Genomic DNA, 27,107 nt, shown 5'->3' with positions numbered 1-27,107 from the left:
TCAGCTTTGGTCATTCTCTACCCCTAATACCTAAGAGAGAGAACCTGGCGTACAGCTTGTGCTCAATGAATATTTGTTGAATGAATACATAAATCTATTCTTCTAGGTGGTTATGGAATTCATATTTCCTGAGAGAAAATCTAGTCTAATTCTTTTCCATTTTGCCTAATTATACTCAATTATTCTTCAATGTATCTCTCTCTTAACCTATGAATATCAGCCCATTGTGCCTAACAGTCTATTCTACTCTTTAGAGTGGAAAACTTTACACATTGGGAATTTAGGGTTTTTTTTTTTTTTCATGTTTATTTATATTTGAGAGAGAGCGCGCGCGTGCGTGCGCACGCTCAAGTCGGGGAGGGGCAGAGAGATAGAGACAGAATCTGAATGAAGCAAGCTCCAGGCTCTGAGCTGTCAGCACAGAGCCTGACCCGGGGCTCAAACCCACAAGCAGTGAGATCACGACCTGAGCCGAGGTCGGACGCTTAACTGACTGAGCCACCCAGGCACCCCTACACATTGGGAATTTTAACATCTTACTCTACATTGGCTTTTTATATAATAAATAATCCTCATTAGTAACAAAATAAAGATAAAACCTAGCTTATTTTTATTTCTCTCATATAGGTTATCTATTACAGCAAAAGCTAGCCTGTTAGAACCCACTGATATATATTACTTGATTGGCTTTTTTTTTTTTTTTTTTAATTTTTTTTTTCAACATTTATTTTTTTGGGGACAGAGAGAGACGGAGCATGAACGGGGGAGGGGCAGAGAGAGAGGGAGACACAGAATCGGAAACATGCTCCAAGCCATCAGCCCAGAGCCTGACGCGGGGCTCGAACTCACGGACCGCGAGATCGTGACCTGGCTGAAGTCGGACACTCAACCGACTGCGCCACCCAGGCGCCCCTACTTGATTGGCTTTTAAATGTATTCCCAAACCTGATTCTTCAAACTATTAAGGGGTAGAAGGGTTTATCAGATTACTTAATCAGCAATCTTGCTCTGTAACCTAAAGGGCAGCCTCCCTACAATTCTGTTCAATCCACATTAAACTGGAAATCATCTTGTTGGATGCTATCCTATTGAAAGCAGGGATGTCTCTAAGCCCTAAAATATATCTAGCCCCTCTCTATCTTAAAATCCTTTATTGGCCTACATTCTCTATCAGATGAAGTTCAGATTATTTCACATGGCTTCAGAAGGAAGATCCAGATTTGCCAAGTCCTAAAACATACCATTTTGGGGGTTTTCATTTTATTTTATTTTATTTTATTTTATTTTATTTTATTTTATTTTATTATTTATTTAAAATGTTAATTTATTTTGAGAGGGAGAGAAAGAGACAGAGTGAGTGGGAGAGGAACAGAGAGAAAGGGAGAGACAGAATACTAGGCAGGCTTTGCGCTGTCGGCACAGATCCAGAGCTCGAACCCACAAACTGTGAGATCATGACCTGAGCCAAAATCAAGAGCCAGACCTCAACTGACTGAGCCACCCAGGCACCCCTGGGGGCTTTCTTTTTTTTTTTTTTTAATGTGAAAATGTTTTACTTTAGTAAAATTTCTAGCAATATGATTATGCAAACAGGTTTCTAGGGCACCACTCAAGGCTATAGAAAAGTCCTTTGCAAACTAGAGCCCAGAAGCTTGTTTCAAATGCATTCATTAATGACAGATAGCCTACTACACTGGTTAAGTTGTGAGCTCTGGAGTTAGATTTTTTTGGAACAAAACTCATCTCTGTAATGCTTAAAGCATGAGACTTTGGGTAAGTTACTTATTCTCTTTGCTTAATATTTTCACGTCTAAAATAGGAATTGAAATAAAAAAGCTCATGTCTGTAATGGAATAATAAAAAAATGTACTCAAACCAAAAATATAAGTGGGCAAATGTAACATTTTAAAAAATAATTTAAAGGGCCTCCTGGGTGGCTCAGTCAATTAAGTGTCTGACCAGCTCAGGTCATGATCTTGTGGTCTGTGAGTTTGAGGCCTGCCTTGGTCTCTGTGCTGACAGCTCAGAGCCTGGAGCCTACTTCAGATTCTATGTCTCCCTCTCTCTCTGCCCCTCCCCTGCTCACGCTCTGCCTCTGCCTCTCCTTCTCTTTTCTCTCTCTCTGTCTCAAAAATAAATAATGTAAAAATAAAAATAATTTAAAAAGACTCTTACCATTTAGAGAAAAAAATAGCATGCATTAGAGAGCTTGTAACATAAGTAGAAATGAAATATATAACAATAGCAACACAAAGGGTGGGTGAAAAAGTGGTAAAATATTTTGTAATGTTCTTGCATTATGTATTGTTATAAAGTATTAATTCAAAATAGACTGTATTAAGTAAACAATGTATAATAAAATACATACAGTAAGCACTAAAAAATAATACAAAATATATCCAAAAACTGACAGAGGAGATGAAATGAAATAAAATAAAAATATAAACTCAGTTCAAAAGAAGGCACAAAGGATTAGAAAGGACAAATAGAAAAAAGGTAGTAAAATACTAGACTTTGAATTCAATCATACTGGTATTACCAGAAAATAATAAAGGGACTAAGCATTCCAATAAAAAAAAACAGATTGTCAGACTGGATTTTTTAAATGTTTTTAAAATTTATTTTTAAAAGAGTACAAGCAGGAGAGGGGCAGAGAGAGGGGGACAGAGGATCTAGAGAAGGGTCTGCACTGAGAGCAGCAAGCCCAGTGTGGGACTTGAACTCACAAACTATCAGATTATGACCTGAGCCATCAGCCACTCAACTGACTGAGCCACCTAATCGCCCCTGTCAGACTGGATTTTAAAATAAACCAACTATATCCCCTGTGTGATAAAGTATACTTGTATACTTTATAAGTCAAATATATATATATATATATATATATATATATATATATATATATATACTTTACATATAAGATCTTGGATATGTTCAAAGTAAAAGGATGGTAACAAATATATCATTAAGATAGAGAGGTTGCCTAAAGTAAAAAGGAATATTTTATAATAATAAAAAGATCCATTCATCAAGAAGACATAACAACTGTAAGAGTATAGAAGCATCTAGTAACATAATTTCAAAATATTGACAAAAGAGTTGGACAAGTTCACAGTCATAATTAAAGACTTAAATATTCCTCTCTCACTAAAAGTTATAGAATAAGTAGACAAAAAATTCAGTAAAATAGATATTTAAACAACACAATCACCTTGACACAACTGACATTTATAGAACATTATATCCAATAATTTCAGAATAAACATTCTAGTGAATGCACATGGAACATTCACTGAAGTATACCATATGCTGGGCAAGTTTCAATACAATTAAAAAGATTGATGATATGGAGTGTTTGCTGACCATGATGGAATTGAATTGGAAATTAATAACAAAAAGAATTCTGAAAAATCCCCAAATATTTTGAAATTGAGCAAACATTTCTACAAACTTATGGATCAAAAAAGTCATAACAAAAGTAGAAAATATTTTGAATGTAATGACAATGAAAATAGCTAATCAAAAAATTGGTGGTGCAGCTAATGCAATGCTTAGAGGGAAATTTATAGTTTTTAATACCTTATTAGAAGAGAAGTGTTTCACTATATGCTAACTAGTTTGGATGTAAATTTTTAAAAATTAAGAAATAAAAAAAACATAAAAAATAAAAAAAGAAGAAGATGTGGTGTATATATACAATGGAGTATTACTCAGCAATCAAAAAGAATGAAATCTTGCCATTTGTAACTAGGTGGATGGAACTAGAGGGTATTATGCTACATGAAATTAGTCAGAGAAAGACAAATGTCATATGGCTTCATGCATATGAGGAATTTAAGATACAAAACAGTTGAATGTAAGAGAAGAGAAGCAAAAATAATATAAAAACAGGGAGGAGGACAAACCATAAAAGACTTTTAAATATGGAGAATAAACAGAGGATTGCTAGAGGGATTGTGGGAGGGGGGATGGGCTAAATGGGTAAGGGGCTTAAGGAATCTACTCCTGAAATCATTGTTGCACCATATGCTAACTAACTTGGATATAAATTTAAAAATTAAATAAATAAATAAATAGATAAATAAGAAGTGTTTAAAATAATGATCTTGGCTTTCACCCCTATTGAATAGAAGTATTATTAACTCATTAGTTAGACCTAGAATATAGAATTAAATCCCCCCAAATATTTAAAAGATAAAGACCTGAAATTAATAAAATAGAAAACAGACTCTAACTGGAAATCAATGAAGCCAAAATTTGGTTCTTTGCTAATAAAATGATACATCTCAAGGAAGACTAATCAAAGAAAAAGAAGAGAAAATACAAATCACAAAAATCAGGAATGAAAAAGGGGATACCACTACAGATCCTACAAACATTAATTAAATAATAAAATAGTGGTAATGACTTTATTACATTACATTTGACAACTTAAAATAGACAAATTTCTTGAAAAACACAACTCTTTAAAATATGCAAAGTAATTGACATAAGAAATATAAAATTTAAATAATATTATATCTATTAAAAGACATTTAATCTATAATTTGAAACTTCTCCAAAAAGAAGATTCCAGGCCCAGATGGTTTCATGGTGAATTCTACCAAACATTTTATGAAGAAAAAGTACAATATTACAAAAACGCTCCAGAGAATAGAAGAAGAAGGAATACTTTCCAACTTTATTTCTTTGTTTGTTTGTTTGTTTGTTTTTGAGAGAGAGAGACCATGCATGTATGCATGGGAGAGGGGCAGAAAGGGGAAAAGAATGAATCTGAAGCAGGCTCCACACTTATTATGGAGCCCAACATGAGGCTCAATCTCAACGACCCTGAGATCATGACCTGAGCTGAAACCAAGAGTCTGACACTTAACTAACTCAGCCACCCAGGCACCCCCAAATTGGTTTATGATAACAGTGTAATCCTGACACCAAAATGTGATAAGTTCCTTATAATAAAAGAAAATTACAGGCTAATATCTTTCATGAACATAGCCACACAAATTCTGAACAAAATATTATAGAGCCAAATCCAACACTATGAACAGTTATGGTTTACCCCAGGAATGTAACTGGTTTTCCACTTTGCCATCCTCATATTAATAAAATAAAAGAGAAAAACTGTGAACATCTCAATGTTCACATTTGGCAAAATATATTTCACAAAATTCATCACCCATTTATAATAAAAGAATCCAACAAACAGAATAAATGAGGACTTCTTTAATCTGCTAAAGTTTATCTGCAAAAACCGTACACATATCATACTTAATTATGACATATTCTACATAATATATAAAACAAAACAAGGATGTCCACTTTTATCATTTCTACTCAAAATTATACTAGAGGTTCTAACCAATGCAATAAGAGAAGAACAATAAAAGGCATAACTAATTGAAATAAAGATGTCCACCTGCCTTTATTTACAGATGTCATAATTTTGTCTGTATAAAATCAAAAGGAATTAACCAAGAAATATTTTAAGCGTCTCAGGAAGAAAAGTCAATATACAAATGTCAATTGTATTTCTGTAATCAACAAACACTGGACATGTAATTTAAAACAATACCATTTGCAATAGCTTTAATTATCAACAAGTGTATAGGATCTCTTCATTGTCCAAGTACAAAATATTGCTGAGACAAATTACAGAAAAAGTTATCCTACAGACTAAATACGGTCCAAATAAAATTTTCAGTAATCCGTTTTGAGAAGATTTCAACCTGATTCTAAAATAGATATGGAGGGGCGCCTGGGTGGCGCAGTCGGTTAAGCGTCCGACTTCAGCCAGGTCACGATCTTGCGGTCCGGGAGTTCAAGCCCCGCGTCAGGCTCTGGGCTGATGGCTCAGAGCCTGGAGCCTGTTTCCGATTCTGTGTCTCCCTCTCTCTCTGCCCCTCCCCCGTTCATGCTCTGTATCTCTCTGTCCCAAAAATAAATAAACGTTGAAAAAAAAAATTTTTTTAAAGAATAAATAAAATAAAATATATATGGAAATTCAAAGGATCTAGAATAGTCAAGATAATCTTGAAGAACAAAAATAAAGTTGGGTAACTTATACTTCCATATTTCAAGAGTTAGTATAACTTTACTTATTTTAAAGATTTTATTATTGGGGCGCCTGGGTGGCTCAGTCAGTTGAGCATCCAACTTCAGCTCAGGTAATAATCTCACGGTCCATGAGTTTGAGCCCACGTGGGGCGCTGTGCTGACAGTTCAGGGCCTGGAGCCTGCTTCGGATCCTGTGTCTCCCTCTCTCTCTGCCCCTCCCCTGCTCACGCTCTGTCTCTCTTTCTCTCAAAAATAAATAAACATTAAAAATTTTTAAATAAAAAAATAAAAAAAAGATTTTATTATTTACTTATTTTTTTTTTTATTTTAGAGACAGCACAAGTGGGGAGAGGGGCAGAGGGAGAGAGAGAAAGAGTCTTAAGCAGGCTCCACACTCAGTGTGGAGCCCAACACAGGGCTCAATCCCATGACCCTGAAATCATTACATGTGCCCAAATCAAGAGTCATGAGCTGGGGAGGGGCAGACAGAGAGGGAGACACAGAATCCTAAGCAGACTCCAGGCTCTGAGCTGTCAGCACAGAGCCTGACATGGGGCTCAAACTCATGAACCATGAGATCATGACCTGGGCTGAAGTCAGACGCTTAACTGACTGAGCCACCCAGGCTCCCCGAGTCATTTCTTTTTTTTTTTTTTAATTTTTTTTTCAACGTTTATTTATTTTTGGGACAGAGAGATACAGAGCATGAACGGGCGAGGGGCAGAGAGAGAGGGAGACACAGAATCGGAAACAGGCTCCAGGCTCTGAGCCATCAGCCCAGAGCCCGACGCGGGGCTCCAACTCACGGACCGCGAGATCGTGACCTGGCTGAAGTCGGACGCTCAACCGACTGCGCCACCCAGGCGCCCCTCCCCCGAGTCATTTCTTTATCACACTGTCAAGTTCACTGATTGTTTTTTTCAGTTGATGAGCCCATAGAAGGCATCCTTTATCTCTGTCACTGTTTTTTCCCTCTCTGTCATTTCCATTTGATCTTTTCTTATTGTTTCCATCTCTCTGCTGAAATTACCTGTCTGATCCTGCATGTTGTCTACCTTTTCCATTGAATCCTTTAACCGATTAATCATAGTAGTTTTAAATTCCTTGTCTGATAGTTTTAATATCTCTGTCATATCTGAGTCTGGTTCTGATGTTTGCTCTGTCCTCTCAGGCTGTGTTTTTTCATACCCTTTTGTATACCTCATAACTTTTTGTGGAAACTGGAAATGTTGTACAGAATAGTAGAGACTGAAGTAAATTTGTGTGGGGTGGGGGGTAGTGGTGCTTGGAGATGAGCATGTCCACCCTTCTGCTAGGCCTTTAGTGTAGAAGTTTGAATTAATCTAGTGAGGAGCTAGGCTAATTTGGTTTGTTATTGCTATTGTTACCCTCAGTGCACTGCAGGTTTCAAATTTCTCTAGTGATATCTTGAGCTTAGGGCTTAGGCGAGTTTACCAGAGTTTTTATTTTTCTCAATTTTTACCCCCAGCTTGGTTTTGGGTTCTTTTTTTTACACCAACCCCAGAGATAATCTCTTTCATGAAGATTATCCAGCTGTATTCAACTATTAGTTTTATTTATTATTTTTTAGTGGGCTTGTGGGGAACAGAAGAGAAGTATTCTCTGATGTTCTGGTTAAGTCTTAGTTTTGGGTACTGTGAACCTAGATCTTGGGGATGTGGCCTTCACATGTGATTCTGCCTGTCCCCAGCAGGGCCTAACACATATTCCTGCACTTACCTGAGGGGGAAGCTTTTTGTCTCTATGCCTTCTCCAGCTGCAGTGTTTTTCCACAGTGTCTTAAGGTGACAGGTTTTTTTGTTGTTGTTGCTCCTACCCTACAGATTAGTTTTACTTCTGTAGGAAAAATGTGGTAAATGAGTTTGGGAGAAGTTTTGATAGCAACGGCTATTCTTTCCACAGTCTTCTCCCAGATATCCCTGTTAGGTTTGAAATTTTCTCAGAACACTTCCTGGCCTTCACTGTGAGTATATAGTGGAGTTCATGGAGGAAAAGCAAGATGTTGAAAACCTCTTGTCTATGGCCCCCAGGAACTTCACACTCACATACTAGCCCACATTTAGTGTTTAACATTCACTAAATTCACAAAGAAGCTGAATCTTGGGGTCCCTGGGTAGTTCAGTCAGTTGAGTGTCCAGCTCTTGGTTTCAGCCCAAGTCATGATCTCATTCACAGTTCATGAGATCAAGCCCTGCATCAGGCTCTGTGCTGACAGCATGGAGCCTCCTTGGGATTTGCTCTCTCCCTCTCTCCCTGCCCCTCTCCCACTCATGCTCCCTTGCACTCTCTCTTTCTCCCAAAATAAATAAATAAACATTTAAAAAATAAATTCACAAAGAAGCTGAACCTTATCAGCTTATATGGTATCTGATGGCTTCTGCTCCAGGTTAAATAAAAATGCATGTATCCTATTTCCTCTGTAAGAGACTATATCTCCCCAGTTTTCCATTTAGTGTTTGCCTTGAAACCTCCATTCCCTAATGGGTTCATGAAAAGTCATTCATTTTCATTATGTCCAGCTTTACTGTTATTGTGGTGATGCTGAAAGCAATACTTTTCTTGGATCTCTAAATCTCTGAGTTGAAAGTGGAAGGCTATACAACCACTTTTTTAAATGATTTGTAAGTTTTTTCAAATATACATTATTCTATGACCCAGAAAATCTACTCCTAGGTATACCCCCAAGAAAAGTGGGTATATATGATCATAAAATGACTTGTTCAAAACCAATTTCTTTACTAGTAGTACAAACTGGAAATAAATAGTATGCCTATCAATAAGAGAATGGTTATAAAAGTGTGGTGTATTTATACAATGGAATACTACACAGTTATTTTAAATACTGACACACGTATAAACACTGATGAATCTATAACACTTTTCTTTAATGAAAAAAGACAGACATACAAGAATTTGTGCTGTATTTTCCATTTAAAGGAAGTGGAAAAATAGGCAAAACTAATCTCTGGCCACAAAGTGAACATTCATAGTAGTTACCTCTGGATGACATTGATGAGAAAAGAGTATGAAGGAATTTTCTAAAATGAGGAAAATGGCCTATATTTTGATTTGGATAGTGGTTGCATGGGTGCATATATATATATATATATATATATATATATATATATATATAAATTCATCAGCCTGCACGCTTAAGACTTGTGCATTTTACTATATGTGAAATACTAACTTTTTAAAAATAAAATATGGAAAAGATAAAAGCAGGAGGTATTTTACATGCAATTTTCATTTCAGTATTGGTCACACCCAGGTCCAACCAATCACTAAAACTTCCTAAATATTTTTTTTTCCATTTTCTTATCTTTTTTACTTTCTCTCTACCACAATTATAGTTCAGTACCTTATCACTTTTACCTAGACTATTGTAACTGCCTTCAAATTGTTTTCCTGCCTACAGTCTTGCCCCTTCAGGCATATACAAGCATAATTCACTCTCCTCACAATGATTAATTTGGAGTCATACTCACGTGTGTGTGTGTGTGTGTGTGTGTGTGTGTGTTGTTGGGGGAGGTGCCATGTGTGAGTACACTGTCCCATAAGCAAAAAGATGGCAGATTGGTATCCCAGATCGTGTTGGTGGCAGAAATTTCAAGTAAAATAGACATGGGTCTGTCCAGCCAAGGCCAACCAAACTCAGAGTACTTGTGCTGTCCTTATGTTTATAGGAGAAAGGACCCAGAGGTCTCTAGAACACTAGTGAACCTTCCTGAGAACTGTGTTGCTACTAGAGGAAGGAAGGTTGCAAGGTTCTGAACTCTGCTGAGAGCCCTTCACCTGCAGTTGTATCCCCAAACCCTGGAGATTCCTGTTAGCTGTGGGGAGCCGGTAGGTCAACCTTGTCTGGTTGCTAACAAACTCCTCCGTTAATTCTAAGCAACCTAGTGGTTTTCACTTCGAGCACAACCTCATTAGTTAACCCAGAGAATGTGTAGGGGAATCACCTGCCTTTAGGGAACAGGACTGGCATGTAGAGGCTGTATCAGATCTACCCTCTGAGCAAATTCCTTAGGGGAAAAAAACCTGAGCAGTCCTCCAACAGGGTCTCAGAAAATATCTTTTCCCTTATGGAGCAGCATGGAGTCTAGATGTCTGGGCCATCTGGAAGCCAGGCTTTGGTGTGAGAATGGGTAGGAATGATTGCAGAGTATTAACAACGGCCCATAGACCACATTCTAGTTAGGGCAGACCGGAAGCAGGCAACATCTGGAAGGTAATGGCCTAGGTTTTAGAAAATATTCAGCTTTGAAAAGCATAAAAATCTATAGATCTAGAAGATAAATATGTACCTATGCACAGAAACGTCCATGTCATTTTGATGGAGTCATACAATTGTGAAACCCACCTCCAGAGTCTTTCATAGTCTATGTGCCTTCAGTTAAAACACCGTTGTTCAGTCAAAGAGAGTAGTCTGAGAACTAAAACCAGATCAAAATGAAATGGTCTGTAACAGAAGCATAGGGGTTTGGAAGGTTGGAGAAAATCCATGAAGCAATAGTACACAGAGAAGGAGCTGTGTTTGGAGCACTTTGAATATGATGGGTGGTGAGGTCATGGTGAAGGCACTGAATCAGTTTGGGCAGACAGGGATTATTAACTAAAACATGAAATGAATGAGGTACACCAGGTATGGGGAGAGGAGATAGTGGATTAAGATTTGAGTAATGTTGAGTGTTAGGTACCTGTGGGATCTCCACGTGGAAATACCCAACAGGCACTTGAAAGAAAGATTTGTCCTCAGGAGACAGGGTAGACCTGTCTACACATGGATTTGGGAATCATTGTTTTGAAGGTGGCTGTTGAATACATAGGTGTACATGAAATCAACCAAAGAGAGTAGATGGAGTGAGAAGTCTAGATGGGACACTCTTAATTCCCACAGTTCATGGGGAGTATGGTGAAAGATGTATCCAAGACAGAGGTTTACCTATACTCATCACCCTCTCTAGGTTAGCTGTGGGCATTGCTTCACAGTAAAGCAACATTAGGGTTGGCCTTTCCATCTGTGTGTCCTCTTAGAAAACCTTTATGTAATACATGTGTACTATTCTTTATTTTCTCTATCAACTGCATAGATGGATTTCTCTTCATTAAAAATCAATGACATGCATTCTCTTAGTTCACAATATTAAAAATGTAGAGGTAAACACTCTGTTATAGGTAAATAGTTAGATTTATTCATAGGAAGAAATGAAATCCTTCATGAGAAGTGGCCCCACAAAGAGAAATTGAGGTATTATCTGTGTATAACTAAATTGTAAAGGTGAATTTTTAATGTTTAGGGACTTAAACAATATGGTCCCTGAAGCTGGATATACTGCATATTTTAAATGTTTTAAAATATGGTTTGAAGTCCATTCCTGAGAAACATATTGATGGGGCATTACACACACACACGCACACACACACACACACACGCAGTAGAATCAGAACCATAATACATTTTTTTTTCTTGGTCCAACTGGCTAGTCTAGGCCAGGAGGATGGAGTGAGGAGTGACATCTGTTTCATTTCTATATGCCTCATGCTCATGCAGTTTATATGTGGTAACAGTGGTGTATCATCCTCCTCCTCCTCAAAACCCACCATTAACAAGCACCACTTATACACTACAGTTTATGGGATACTCTGGACACTTGCCTCTTGGAATTTACATGCTATTGCATATGAATAGGGAATCTCAATCTCAAACCCTCTGCTTTATGATAATGACATTTCTCTCCACTTTTAAGTGAGGATATACTTTGTAAGAAAAAGAGATTGAGGATGAGGTTTTATAGACTGGCTGTAAAAACAAAAATGGCCAACTTGAAAAAAATCTTGCTGAATTTAGCTTAAAAGAGGTATGTTTTTCTTTAAAGATTAAAATAAGTTCAGTACAACCCATCTAATCAAAAAATAAAACAAAACTCAATGAGTTAACTTGAAGGAAGCAACATGCCTGAATCCAACTAGGATTTTCCAAACTAAATAATGAGTAGAGACACACATTAGGTAAGAACAGTTAGCACTTATGAAATGTTTTGCTGACCAACCTTAGGGGTTTATTTCCTTCAAGGAAACAAAATGAGTACAATATAAACCAGGGTAATTAGTGTGATTGTGAAAACCCTTAGAGCACATAAGGAAAACATCTATTTATATTTCCAGTAATGCAAAGCAATAATTAAAATTTTTAAATATAATTTTCACATTGCCCAGTAAATTCACACCACACACACACACACACACACACACAGAGAGATTAGTAAGAGTACTCAGGGTAATTTTTATAAAAGAAAGTCCAGAATATTTGAGATGATTGTGGCAAAGTTAATTTATTGCTATGAAATATAAGCTATTTTTGATTTGCCCAGATTTCTGTTTGCACCCTTCCCCATCATACGGGCATGTAAGACCAGATGAAATATTCAGAAGTCATTAAATAGGCAAATGCTTCTCAAACTTTAATGTGTATGCCAGTTATGTGTATTTACATCAGGTGAGTTGGATGGAAACCCCTTTCATCTCAAACTATGGTGATAATGAAAAGATGGCCTTATTCTCATCTGTTCAGCTTTGGAAACTTTCCTACCAAATTTGAGATCATCTAATCAAGACCACCTCAAAGTAGGGCACTGTGTTTTCTTATCCTCTTGTACATATTGTTAATATCATCGCTATGCCTCCCACTGTGTTCAACGTGCTAGTTGAACATGTCCTATGAACCAGGCACTCTTCATGATTGCCCCAAGAATTCTCAAAACAACTTGGAAGTGCAAGTACTATTACTAGCTCTGTTCTCAGTGAGAAAACAGAAGCTCAAACTTTCAAAAGGTTATCCTGGTAGTCTGTTTTGACCTCTGAACAATACTCCCCCGTACTAATATACAAATGATGTGATATTTGCTCACAAATCTCTCTGCTTGCTTTGTTTCAAGTATTTCTTGGTAATCCACTTGGCCAAATTGTCAAATTCATGTTGAATTGAAATCTCCTCACCCCTTGTGCTTAATTGGTCTGGTATCTATTCTACCTTTACTTTATTTAGCCTTGCAACTTTTTGTTTTAGTAACTGTATTTAGACTGTATATGCAAGAATTTTATAACACATGGGGAATAATGAAACCTCATCGTGGGAGATATTCAAGCAGTCTAGATTGCTACGTCTCTTGCAGAGAATTGATTCAAGTCTCAAGTGAAGATCATTTGAGTTGCTTGTACAGTTCCTTTCAGACCCAGTATTACATAGTTCTGCCAATGTTGTTGCATACCTGAAAATATGGCATTATTAAGACCTTGAAATTTTCATATTCCTATGACTGGATCACTCTTAATATATCAATGTAGCCTTAGTTTTTACGTACCTTGGGAAAATCCCCATTTAATATTTATGAACATACTCTGGGATGGTGACATTCCACATGAGTGAAAGCCTTCCTGGTCTAATTGTATGTTAGAGATCCATCCATAGATAGATGGATAGATAGATACGTAGGTCCAAATTTTATTTAATATTTACCTTTTACATTTTAAAGACTTTTTATTTTGAAATATGTATAGATTCATGGGGAGTTACAAAGAAATGTACAAGGAGGTCTAATATTTTTAAAATTAAAAATTTTGTGGGATTTTAAATTTCAAAAAAAGCATATGCTTACCTAAAACTTTACTGGAATCGAAGGCATGTCAAATGAAAGTGAAATATCTTCACCTTCATGCCACATTCTGCCTGGCACCACTGTGAACAGTTTGGTGTGTATCCTAGCCTTTTGTTTATGTCATATAATATTGACCATATTAAAAAGTCAGTTTACAAACAATCTCAGCATCCTTTCTATCTGCACAGCTCTGTCCAAAAGTCCTATGATAGTTAGTAACAATACACAGGATACAAATGAAAAGGTTACTCATTTATAGGAAGGCATAAGTAACAGGAAATATGGAAGATGGTCACCATTTATGGTAGGCAGAATTCTAAGATGATCCCCCAAAACCCAATGCTTGGTGTATGGGTCTACTATCATCCCCTTTTCTTGAGTATGGGCAGGACCAGTCACTATGACTCATAAACTTCAGGGATTTATGATAGTTAATAAATTGCTTGCAAGACACCCTCCACACATTGTATTGTAATATAAATATGAGAACTGCTAGCATAGTGAACAAAAAAGTTTCCAAATATGAATTATACAAATTTAATTATATTTTATTTAAATAAATATTTTGTGCATCCTTAATATCATATGATAATGGATACATAGGAAATATGCTTTCTGCCTAAAAATTATTTCTTTCTGTCTTGCTTGTCAAAATTAGAGTAAGAGTAATACTATGCATCATATATTATTTACCATGAACAAATTTTCCCCTCATATTACCTTACTTAAAGAATGTAGGCACTTCTCAGGCTGTTAAGTTGATAATTTCTCAGGTCATTTCAATTCTGGTTTCATTATTACTATTGCAGACATTAATCAACGTGAAAATAATATTACACATATGTCATTACATAAAGGTCATAAAAGTAGTAATGAAAATATGTACAATATTTTATAGTATGCTCTTAAGAAGTAAGTATATCCTGATACTGGGCAGAGTTTTTCTCAACTGTGGTAGTAAATAAACTACTTACCACTGTCTTTCACCAAAAGCTTTGGATTTCTGACTTTGTGGCAGGGCTTCCTGTTCCCTACTCTGGTTCTCTCCCAGACTGGAAAGGATATTCTCTGGTAAAACAGGCTATCAATTACCATCCATCATGATGGAGGCCTGCCATTGCAGGACCTACCTTGAGTATACTCATTGCCTAATATGAGAGTCAAAAATCTTCCTTAGATCTCTCAATGAATTCATTTTTCTAGAATGGACATTTATAAATGCTTGTGGACTGACCATTTGGGAATAACCATGTAATCTCTCTCTGAGTGGCTGTTTTGAGATACCTCAGAGTACAAACAGAATTCAAGGGCAACAGCTTAAACAGAAACTGTTAGAAATGAAAACAATTAATTCTCTCATGTATTCATTAAAGTTATGGTAATCATCTTTTCCCAGCATACAACGAGAAGATTGGTTCTTATCTCTTTTGGGACATGTGCAAGTGAATTTCAGTACTAGATTTTTGTTAGGAATTGTGGGTATTGAATACTGGAGATATGCTAACAGTGAATTTCAGGTGGTCTTATCATACACACATAAAAATGGATAACTATGTGTGGAGATGTGTTAACTAGCTTCACTATAGTAACTATTTCACTATGTATATGTCTATCAAATTATCATCTTGTACACCTTAAATACATATAATTTTTAAATGGTTTAAAAATTAATAAACATGGTATTTTAATAAAATAACTAAAAGGTTATACAAGTAAAAGTTATCAACAGGAAAAAAAGAAAGATGAAAGAAAGAAAGAAAGAAAGAAAGAAAGAAAGAAAGAAAAAGGACTCTGCAGATGAAAAATGTTAATCTGATATTACTACAGAATATTACTACTATTACTACAGAATCTACCTTCTCCAGCCAGCTTCCTCAGGGCACCCTTGACCTCCTTGTTTCATAGGCTGTAGATGATGGAGTTCAACAAGGGGATTACAACACAGAAAAGCACAGAGACCAGGGTGTCCATATCTGGGCTGTAGCCTACATTGGGCTGTCATAGTTGAAGTCAGCCATCCCAAAGAAGACTACCACCACAGTGAAGTGGGATGCACAGATAGAGAAGGCCTTGTTTTTGTCCTCAAGGAATCCTAAAGATGGCAGAGATAAGTATGTTAGACATTGCAGTAAACAGGCCAGGGCTCAAGCCAGTGGTGGTGCTGGCAACATGATGGAGCACAAACTCAGTGAGAGAAGTGTCTGAGAAGAGCTCCAGGAGCAGCGGGATATCACAGAGAAAGCAGCTGATCTGGTTGAACCCACACAGAATGAACGTGACTGCCAGCACTGAGTATGTCACAGAATTCTCTAGCCCACCCAGCCAAGCTCCAGACAACCAATGCACACAGACTGTTAGATCATGAGAAACAGATAGTGCAGAAGGTAGCAAATGGCTACATGGTGTTCATAAGTCATAGCAGCCACAAGATTTCCCCAGCACAGGTCACAGGAACATCTGGGAAAGGCAGCACTCATACGACATGGTCTTCTTCTCCTGGAATAAGTTCACTAGCATGACCAGAATGGTGATGGACAAGTAGCAGATGTCCAAGAAACTCAAGTTGCTAAGAATACAGTGGAATGTGGAGGAAATGACTGATTTTGATCACGGTGAATGTGAAAGCATTTCCCAGAAGAGTCATCAGATGAATGATCAAGAAGATCAAGACAAATAGCCCTTGTAATTCAGGATGGTTGGGATATCCTGGAATGATAATTACAGTGACTACAGTTCAATTTTCCATTTCTTTCAGTTCTTACTCAATTGAAATGACAATTAGGAAAGAAATCAAAAAGACAATGAAATACAATGACAAACATTGGAAGAGCTAACTAACTTTTGAAAAAAGGGTTTATTTTTTTATTGAGGGAGAGAAAGAGTGAGAGGCAGAGAGAGGCAGGCTCTTTGCTGCAGTGGAGCCCTATTTAGGGCTCGATCCCATGACCAATGAGATCATGACCTGAGCTGAAATCAAGAGTTGGACATTCAACTGACTGAGCCACCCAGGTGCCCGAAAGCTAATAACTTTTACTCATCCTTTGTTTGGTGGATGAGATTACATCTCTTCTAGATAGTGTAGCTCAATACTCTGACACTGAAATATTTGCATTCCCCCTCTCTGCTGTGATCTTTTGCCCTGTGTTTACTTGTCATGCCAATCACTAGTAACTATTAGCCTGTTAGGCTCCTTACCAGTCTGTAGGTCCATTATCTCTCTCTTTAATTTATATGTAACCTGTAAAACTTTTGTTAAAAGGAAGGAAGGAAGAAAGAAAGGGAGGGAGGGAGGGAGGGAGGAAGGAAGGAAAGAAGAAAGGAGGGAAGGAAGGAAGGGAGGGAGGAAGGAAAGAAGGAAGGAAGGAAATTCAGTCTTCAGCACTGACATTGAAAAACAACAGCTGACGAGTTAAATTAGAACACAAATACTTTTCCTCCCAACCTCCCTCTTTCCTGGAAAGTAGCTGCAATAACAAATTCTAACTTACTACATGTGAAATAGTCTCCATGACCTTTGCCTCCTGGTGTAACTCACATGGATACATTATATTATGTGGCAGAAAGGATTTGTAGATATGATTAAGGTTGTTAGTCACATGACTTTAATATATGGAGATTTTTCAGGTGGGCCTAATCTAACCACACAAACCCTTAAAAGCAGAGCAGAAAATGAAGTCAGAAATTCAAATCACAAATAGGATTCCAGGTGTCATCAGTGGCTTGAAGATGAAGGGGGGAACATGTTAAGGAAGAGGTAACATTGGTCCTCAAATCATGAGAAACTAAATTTTGCTGATAACTTGAATAAACATGGAAGGGGAATCTTCCCCGAAATCTCTAAATAAGAACCCAGCTCAGCTGACACCTTGATTTCAGCTTGAGTCCTCCTCGTGCTTTGCCTGGACTTCTCTGAGACAGAGGACCCATGGGAGCCATGCTGTGCCTGGACTTCCGACCCACAGAACCGTGAGATAATAAGCAAGCATTTAAACCACTAAGTTTGTGGTCATTTTTTACAGTGCCAATAGAAAATACATACATTGAACATCTCACTTCCCGTGTGAAACTTAGGATTGTCGGGGGCTAATTAGGACAGACCACTAATCTAGAAGCCTCAGAAGTGATTTAATCCAATATACTCAAATCTGTGACCACCCTCCCTCTGTCTGCTCTTTTTACCTTTTTTCCTGTGGCTAGTTCTTACTGCCCCCCCCCCCCCAAAAATTGATAAAGGGAACACAAAGGAAAAAGTCACTGTACACTGTTCAATTTCCTAGTCAGTAAGTAGCTCCAGTAAAAGGTTGGGAGAAAGACAAATTTGGAACTGTTGGGTAAGATATTTCTGGATGATTTTAGAATTTTAATTAGTGTCTTCCCATTCTGCTTTACCATGAACAACAAATGTTTGCTAGGCTGTGACATAACCATTGCGAATTCTAAGAAACTTGGAAGTTCATTAATTTGCATCTGAAATAATTTTCTTTGTGGATTGTCTTTAAATGAGGCTTTGTGTGCTCTGGCATCACCATTTTCCACAGAAACTGTTAAGCCATCTCTTTTCCTTAACTTGAGCCGGTGGTCAGCAGCCAAATCCAGCACACCAACTTACTTCTATAAGTAAAATTTTATTGGCTTACAGCCACATCCACTCATTTATGTATCATCTATGGCTGCTTTTGTGCTACAATGGCAAAATTGAGTAGTTGAGAAATAGACCATATGGCTCACAAAACCTAAACTGGTTTCAGGCCCTTTATGAACAAGTTTGTCAGCGTCGGGTGTCAGTAGTTGGGTTTAGGAGTTTGACAGACGTGGGTTTAAATCACAGCTTTGTCACTTGTTAACCTGGAACAACTTACTTAGCTACTATAAGCCTCAGTTTGTTCATGTTTAAGATGGGATAATGTCTGGATTATAGAGTTTTGGTTGAGATTAAAATAAGTAATAAATAACAGAGCAGTGAGCATGGTTAACCTATGCTACCTACTGTCTCTCCATTATGCCAATGCACCCATTTCAAGTTCCCCTTTAAAAATGTTATTTCCCCTTATCCTTCTCCAGATTGACTCAAATGACACACTGTTTGCATCAAAAATGAAATGCTGTTTTCTATTTATTGACTTCCCTTCTCTAATCTTTTAATTTCACCATCTCTACCAGCTCCACTTCTAAGCAACTGATATGTAATTAAATTCACCTATTTCTCTCCCATAAAACAAATACTCATGATTATATCTGCTTTCTTTTCTCTTTTCATTTTTTTCTTTTTTTATAACTACATTTCTGAACAGATATTCACAAGAATCCTTTGAGGGAGGCAGGTAGATTTGATTATCACGCTTTTTTATACAATATTTCCTCTGAAATTGGAAATTAAAAAGCAAATATCATGTGAAGCTACACGCAACATGACAAGTGGTTGATAAAATTAGACCTAATGCCTCTAAACTCCTTCTAACAATATTCCCTAACTTCCAGTCAGAAACCTGGGATTCATCTTGAGGCCATCCCTTCCCTTATCACCTGCCTGTATCTAACTTTTCAGCCAAACTTTCCCCTTCACTCCTTCTCTCCTTCCTCCCTCTTCCTCTCCTCCAAATCTGTGTATTTATTTCCGTCTCCAAGGCCGACCACATGAACACTCTCTACATGGCTGATTCCTTCTCTTTCTTTGGGCCTCAGCTAAAATGTCACTCTTCAGAGAATCCTTCTGACCTCCAATCTAGTATAGGTTTTTAAAAATCTCTTATATCATCCTATTATTTTCCTTCAAAGAATTTACAGTGACCTTTATTTACATATTTATTTACTCACTGAATGTCAGTTTCTCCCCAGTCAATAAGCCCTGAGTAAGCAAGGATCATGCCTGTTTTAAATACATTTTTTTAAGATTTTATTTTTAAGTAATTTCCATACGCATGTGGCTCGAACCTACAACACCAAGATCAAGAGTTGTGCTCTACCCACTGAGCAAGCCAGGCACCACAAGGATCATGACTGTTTTATTCACCTCTATAATATCTCCTGGCCTATAACTGACACTCAGAAAGCATTTGCTTTATGAGTGCATTCATGACCAAGTTTACTAAAATAGAGAACGGATGTGATCATATTGCTTTAGCACCTTAAAATAAGGGTTCAGTTTGGGTAGTATAGATTTTTCTCACCTATCTAAATTTTTAAGTCACTCAAGCAGAAAGAAAGAACCATATTGAAAAAGCAGTGATAGAACATAAAAGTCTCACATTCACAATTGCTTCAACTAAATTACTCAGTTATCGAATCAATTCAGTCAAGAGAAAGTGCCTATATGTTGATGCAGCCTTGATTCGTAAAATAATAATATTCACAACAACAACAGTAATGATAGCTCACATTTCTTGCATTTACTAAGTGCCAGGTACAGTTACTGTACTATGCACTTTACACACACTAATTCCCTTTAATTCTTTTTTTTTTAAGTTTATTTACTTTTGAGAGAGAGACAGAGAGGCAGAGTGCATGCAGGGGAGGGGCAGAGAGAGAGGGAGACACAGAATCAGAAGCAGGCTCCAGGCTCTGAGCTGTCAGTCAGCACAGAGCCCCACGTGGAGCTCAAACTCACAAAATGTGAGATCATGACCTGAGCTGAAGTCAGACGTTCAACCAACTCGGCCACCCAGGCGCCCCTCCTTTAATTCTTACAACATCTTTGAGAAGTAAAGATCATGATTATTCCCATTTTTCAGATGAACAAACTGAAGCTTAGAAAAGATAGGTAAATGCATAGTCATATAATTAATGAAACCACATATTGGCAAAGATCTGTAGCTCCAGAATCAATATTCAGCTCTACCACTAACTAGTCAAAGCATCTTCCTGTCTCTGAACATTAATTTTTCTCATCTGTAAAATTAGAGGGCTGGAATAAGTGATTCCAGCTTTGAGATTTTGTGATGATATTTGGTATCTGCTTATTTCTGTCTTCTCCAAGATGAAACTGAATAACAACAAGGGTGAGAATGTCAGAGATCTCCCAGGGGTACAATTATTTATTTCTCTGGAGTATAAAGGTCTTCTTGGAGTATAAAGGTCAAGGATAGGATGAGGGTTTTAGCCAATACACTGATATGGTAAGCCAAATAATGCGTCCCCCCACCCCAGATGACTATGACCTAATCCTTGGATCCTGTGAATATGTTATGCTACATGGCCAAATAGACTTTGCAAATGAATTTAAGACTATGGGCTATAATATAGGGAGATTATCCTGGATTATCTGGGTCAGCCAAATCTAATCACTTGAGCCCTTAAAAGCAGACAAATTTCTCCAGCTAGAGTGAAACGAGATGTAGCAGGAAAGGGGAGGCAGAGGGGAGAGTCAGAGAGACTCAAAGCTTGAGGGATCCAATCTACCTATGAAAATAGGGAATACAAACTAGGGGGTAGAGGCAGCCTGCATGAGAATGACCTCTGGATGGACACCCGGAAAGGAAACTGGGATTACATTCTAAAACCATATTGAATTCTGCCAATGATCAGAATAAGCCTAGAAAGGGATTCTCCTGCAGAATCTTGAGAAAAGAACACAGCCCTGCTGACATCTTGATATCAGTCTTTTAAGACACTAAGTCAAGGAACCAGCCAAGTCATGTGGTACCCAGATTTGTGACCTACAGAACTGTGAGATGATAAATTTGTGTTGTTTTAAGCTGCTAAATTTGTGGTAAGTTGTTATGGTTTCTCAGTTGGAGTGCTCAGAACCTACTCTTTATCATATACGTATGTTCACAGACCCAAATTTGAGTTTTAACTACACTCCCTACGGTGTTAACTTCTGAATGTTGTATTTGGATTGAAAGTTGATACTTAAATTCTCATTTTTTGTTGAGATATAATTGACATATAACATTATATTAGTTTCAGGTGTATGACATTATGACTTGATATTTGTATATATTGCAAAATAATCACCACAATAAGTCTATTTCACATCTGTCACCGTATATAGTTAACAATTTTTTTCTTGTGATGTGAACTTTTAAGTTCTATGCTGTTAGAAACTTTGAAATATACAATACAACATTATTAACTATAGTCAACATGCTGTACATTATCCCCAGGACTTATTTATTTTATAATTGAAAGTTTGTACCTTTTGACTCCATTTACTCATTTCACCCACCCACCCCACTTGCCACCAACAATCTGTTCCCTGTATCTCTGAATTGTTTTGTTTTTGTCTTATTTTAGATTCCACATATAAGTGAGATCATACAGTACTTGTTTTTCTTTGCCTGACTTCACTTAGCATCAAAAACCATCCACATTGTTGCGAATGGCAATATTTCCTTCTTTTTTATGTCTGAATATTACTCCATTGTGTGCATGTATATATATTTCTGTGAAAATGCCATTGGAATTTTGATAGGGATGCATTGAATCTATAGATTGATGTGGGTAGTATGGCCATTATAAATTATTCATTCTTCCAGTTCATGAGCATGGAATATCTTTCCATTTACTTGTGTCTTCTTTAATTTTTTTCATCAATGTCTTATAATTTTCAGAGTACAGTTCTTTAACTTTCTTGGTTAAATTGATCCCTCAGTATTTTCATTCTTTTTGCGGCAGTTATAAACAGGATAGTTTTTTTAATTTCTCTTTCTGATAGTTCATTAATAGTGTATAGAAATGCAACAGATTTTTGTATACTGATTTTTATTTTGTAACTTTACAGAATTTGTTTATTAGTTCCAACAGGTTTTTGGTGGAATTGTTAGGGTTTCTTACACATAATATCATGTCATTTGCAAATAGTGACCACTTTGCATCTTCCTTACCAATCTGGATGGCTTTTATTTCTCTTTTTTGCCTAATTACTGTCTAGGACTTCCAAAGTTTTGATGGATAGAAGTGGAGTAGGCATTCGTGTCTTGTTCCTGATGCTTTTCAGCATTAAGTATGATGTTATCTGTGAATTTGTCATATATGGCCTTTATTATGCTAAGGTACATTCCCTCTATACCCACTTTGTTGAGAATTTTTACCATAAATGAATATTGAATTTTGTCAAGTGTTTTTTTTTTTTGCATCTATTGGGATGATCATACGATTTTTATTCTTCATTTTGTTAATGTGTTGTATCACATCAATTGACCTATGGATATTGAACCATCCTTACATCCCTGAAATAAATTCCACTTGATTACAGTATATGATCCTTTTGATGTGTTGTTGAATCCAGTTTGCTAATATTTGGTTGAAGATTTTTGCATCTATGCTCATTAAAGATATTGGCCTATAATTTCCTTTTCTTAAGGTGTCATTTTCTGGTTTTGGTATTAGGTAATGCTGGTCTTGTAAAATGAATGTGAAACTATTCCCCCCTTTCTATTTTTTGGAAGGGTTTAAGAAGGATGGTATTAATTATTCTATGAACGTTTGGTAGAATTCACCAGTGAAGCTGTCTGTTCCTAGATTTTTGTTTCTTGGGAGGTTTTTTATTGGTGATTTAATCTTCTTACTAGTAATTGGTCTATTCAGATTTTTTTATTTTTTCATGATTTATTCTTCGTATATCATATGTTCCCAGGAATTTACACATTTCTTCTGTGTTATCCAGTTTGTTGGCATGTAACTATTCATAGGAGTTTCTTATAATCCTTTTTATTTTTTTGTCTTTTGTCTTTAAATTCTCATTTAATCTAAATAGTAACAAAATAAGTTCCTAGCCCTCTTGTACTCCCTAATATCAGCCCAGGTGTCAACTGTGCATTTTAAGAATCAGATTTTTGTACTTCTGCTTCCAGCCACGACACAATACTATAATCAGATTTGCCCTTCTGTCTTACCAACTGGGCAAAATTAAAGAAAAAAATGTTTCAGATATTGAACAGCAGGTAGTATGGGATGGAGAACACTGAGAGAAGGGAAACAAATGAGGCAAACCCTGTGAATGCCTTAGTTCCCTTCATTCAGAAAGTTTCCACGCCACAGCACAAGGAAAGAGCACAAAAGTAGAGCTCGGTGATTCCATGCATTAATGAGATAAAATTCAGAGTTCAAGGAGACCAAGGCACCTAGCATTTATGTGGCAAAGTCTTGAAGAGGAAAGAGATGCACACATATAGAGAAATCTAGAAAGCCACAGAAGATTCCCCTAAACTCTTTAGCAGAATGTTCATTAGCACATGACAGCCAAAGGAAAGATCATTAGAGACGATCAGGTAGAATAAGATCCAGAGCTCACGGAGGGCTAGGATAAACCTTGGATTTTTGGTTTGTGTTCTCACTACTCAGAATATAAATAACTTTTATCACACACAGAGTCATCAGATGGGTACCACTTTAGTAAAGAGACAAAACTAGCACTAGACAAGAGGGTATTCTGAACCCAGCTTACAAAAATTAATAGCTAGTATTAAAAGGATCAAATTATTTCTAAGCAACTATGTCTAAGCACAAATTTCAAAAACACTTAACGTAATACAGCTGACCCTCCAACAATGTGGGCGTTGGGTGCTAACCTCCCATATATTTGAAAATCCACATATAACATTTGACTCCCCCAAAACTTAACTACTGTTGGCTGGAAGCCTTCATAACAACATAACATCACATATTTTGCATGTTATATGTATTATATATTGTACATATAAACTGTACATTTATGATATATAATATATATTGTATTCTCATAATAAAGTAACTAGAAAAAAGACTTATTAAAAATCATAAGAAAGAGAAAATACATTTACAGTACTGTATTGTACAGTACTCTATTGTATTGTATCCAAAACAAAATCCGTGGGCCTGCACAGTTCAAACCCATGTTGTTCAAAGGTCAGCTGCACTAAAAAAGTCTTCAATCACCTATGTAAAATTTACAACATCAGGCATCAAAAGTATCAGACATACAAGGTCAGGACACTCAACTTATATTGAGAAGAAAAAATTAGGGGTGCCTGGGTGTCTCGGTCAGTTGCGTATTGGACTCGGTTTTGGCTCAGGTCATGATCCCAGGATTATAGGGATTAAGCCCCACACCAGCCTCCATGCTGAGCATGGAGCCTGCTTGGGATTCCCTCTCTCTCTCTCTCTCTCTCTCTCTCTCTCTCTCTCTCTCCTCCCCCCCACCTTTCTCAAATAAAAATAATTTTTTTAAGGAAAAAATCAATAACTGAAAATAGACTCAGAAATTACACAGTAATAGACTTATCAAACAAGGACATTAAAACAGCTATTATAAGCAGTGTTATTTTCAAGAAGGCAGAGGAAACCATGCACATGTTAAGGAGAGACAAGGAAAAAAATGTATGTATTTGATATATTTAAAAATTAAAATTTAATAAAATTAAAAAATTAAAATTTATAATTTTCCGCTTGGGGCAGGCAATGGTGCAACTTTGCCTTCAGTTGTCCCAAAATCCAAGTTTATCCAACACCAGCTGCCTCCTCCATGTTGCCTAAGTTCAACCCAAATGAATTCAAAGTCGTTTACCTAAGGTGCACTGATGGGAGGTTGGTGCCACCACTGCCCTGGCCCTAAAGATTGGCTCCCTCTGTCTGTCTCCAAAAAAGGTTGGTGATGAGATTGCTCAAGGCAACTGGTAATTGGAAAAGTCTGAGGATTACAGTGAAACTGCCCATTCAGAATAGACAAGCCCGGATTGAAGTGGTACCTTCTGCTCCCAACCTGTCAAAGCCCTCAAGGAACTGACAAAAAAAACAAAAAAAAAAAAAAAACAAAAAACAAACAAACAAAAACAGAAAAAAGCAGAAAAACATTAAGCACAGTGGAAATATCACTTTTGATGGGATTGTCAACATTGCCCAACAGATGTGACACTGATCTCTAGCCAGAGAACACCCTGGAACCATTGAAAAGATCCTGGGGACTGCCCAATAGGTGGGCTACAATGATGATGGCTGCCACTCTCATGATATGAATAGAGATGTGGTGAAATGCCCAGCTAGTTAAGAACTACAAAGGAAAATATTTTAAAAAGGACCATTTGACAACCAAAACCAATATATACATAACATTGAACACGGGATAGGATTGACAGCACATTAGACACAGAAAAAAATCACTGAACTTGAAGGCATAGCAACAGAAACTATCCAAAATGAAACGAGAGAAAAAAGACTGAAAAAAGTAAACAAAATATCAATGAGCTTTGGGTCAACACCAAGAATTTAATATGTTTGTAATTGGAGTCCCAGAAGGAGGAGGGGACAAAAACATGTAGAAAAATTCTGGCCAAAATTTCCCAAATTTGATAAAATATATAGCCCAAAGATTCAAGTAACTCAACAAACCCCAAACAGAAAGCACCAAAAGAAAACTGCACTAAGAAAGTCATAATCAAATTACTTAAAACCAGTGGTAAAGAGAAAACTTTAAAAGCAACTAGTAAAAAAAAGACATTGCATGCAGAAAAATGGACAAAAATGACAGCAGCCTTTTCATTAGAGCAGTGGAAGCCAGCAGACTGTAGAGCAACGTCTTTAAAGTTCTGAAAGAAGAACAAGAACCTGTAAACCTGTAATCCTATATCCAGCAAAAATACCTTTCAAAAACAAGGTGAAGGGCAAGACTTTCAGAGTGGCAGCATTAGGACTTCAGTGAACCCTCCTCCTACAAAAGCAACAAAAATACTGACAAAACAATAGAACTCAACCATGTTAGGACTTTGGAAATTAACCAAAAGCATGAATCAAACCAAAAAGCATTTATTCAAGGAAAACTGCTGAACTTCATAAGGACAATGGGGTCTGTGACATTTTAAGTTGGAACTATTCCCACCCACCCACTGCCCAACACCAGGGTGGTGCTGTCAAGAGGAGTGGAGGCAATTAATGTATTTGGAGCTTTGTGAAATGTCCTATACCCTGAGAACTGTCAATATTTTGACAATATTTTCAGAAGCTCCCTGGAAAAGCCCCATTCATAGGGCATTATCAATATTTAATCTAACTTGAAGCTCAACTCCATGGAAAAAGTTCTATTTACAGGAGTTATGGAAAACAATAGCCATCAGCTGGAAATGTTAACATTGCAGTCAGTTGAAGCTATGAATTATGCTGGGGAAAAGAGGAGTGTATTAGCTTTCTAGGACTGACTACCATAACAAAGTACCACAGACTAGATGGCTTAAACAAACAAAGAAAAATGTATTCACTCATAACTCTGGAGGCCAGAAGTCTGAAATCAAGGTGTTGGTAGGGTTGGTTTCATCTGAAACCTCTCTCCTTGGCTTAGAGCTGGTCATCTTTTCTCTGTGTCTTCACATTGTCTTCCTTCCATGCATTTCTGTGTCCAATTTCCTTTTATTATAAGCATACCATCCATACTGGGTTAGACCCCACCCTAATGCTCTGATTTTAACT

General features: G+C 37.0%; 2 pseudogenes; one reads left to right on the top strand and one right to left on the bottom strand.

Moving 5' to 3' along the window:
- Nucleotides 1–15,554: 15,554 nt before the first annotated feature.
- LOC122479448 lies at nt 15,555–16,944 on the bottom strand (annotated as a pseudogene).
- An 8,229-nt stretch (nt 16,945–25,173) lies between these two features.
- On the top strand, nt 25,174–26,657 carry LOC122479641 (annotated as a pseudogene).
- Nucleotides 26,658–27,107: the final 450 nt, after the last annotated feature.

The sequence above is a fragment of the Prionailurus bengalensis genome, chromosome C1 (assembly GCF_016509475.1).
Source record: "Prionailurus bengalensis isolate Pbe53 chromosome C1, Fcat_Pben_1.1_paternal_pri, whole genome shotgun sequence".
In the NCBI taxonomy this organism is placed as follows: Eukaryota; Metazoa; Chordata; class Mammalia; order Carnivora; family Felidae; genus Prionailurus; species Prionailurus bengalensis.
This window is presented reverse-complemented; position numbering and strand designations above follow the sequence as displayed.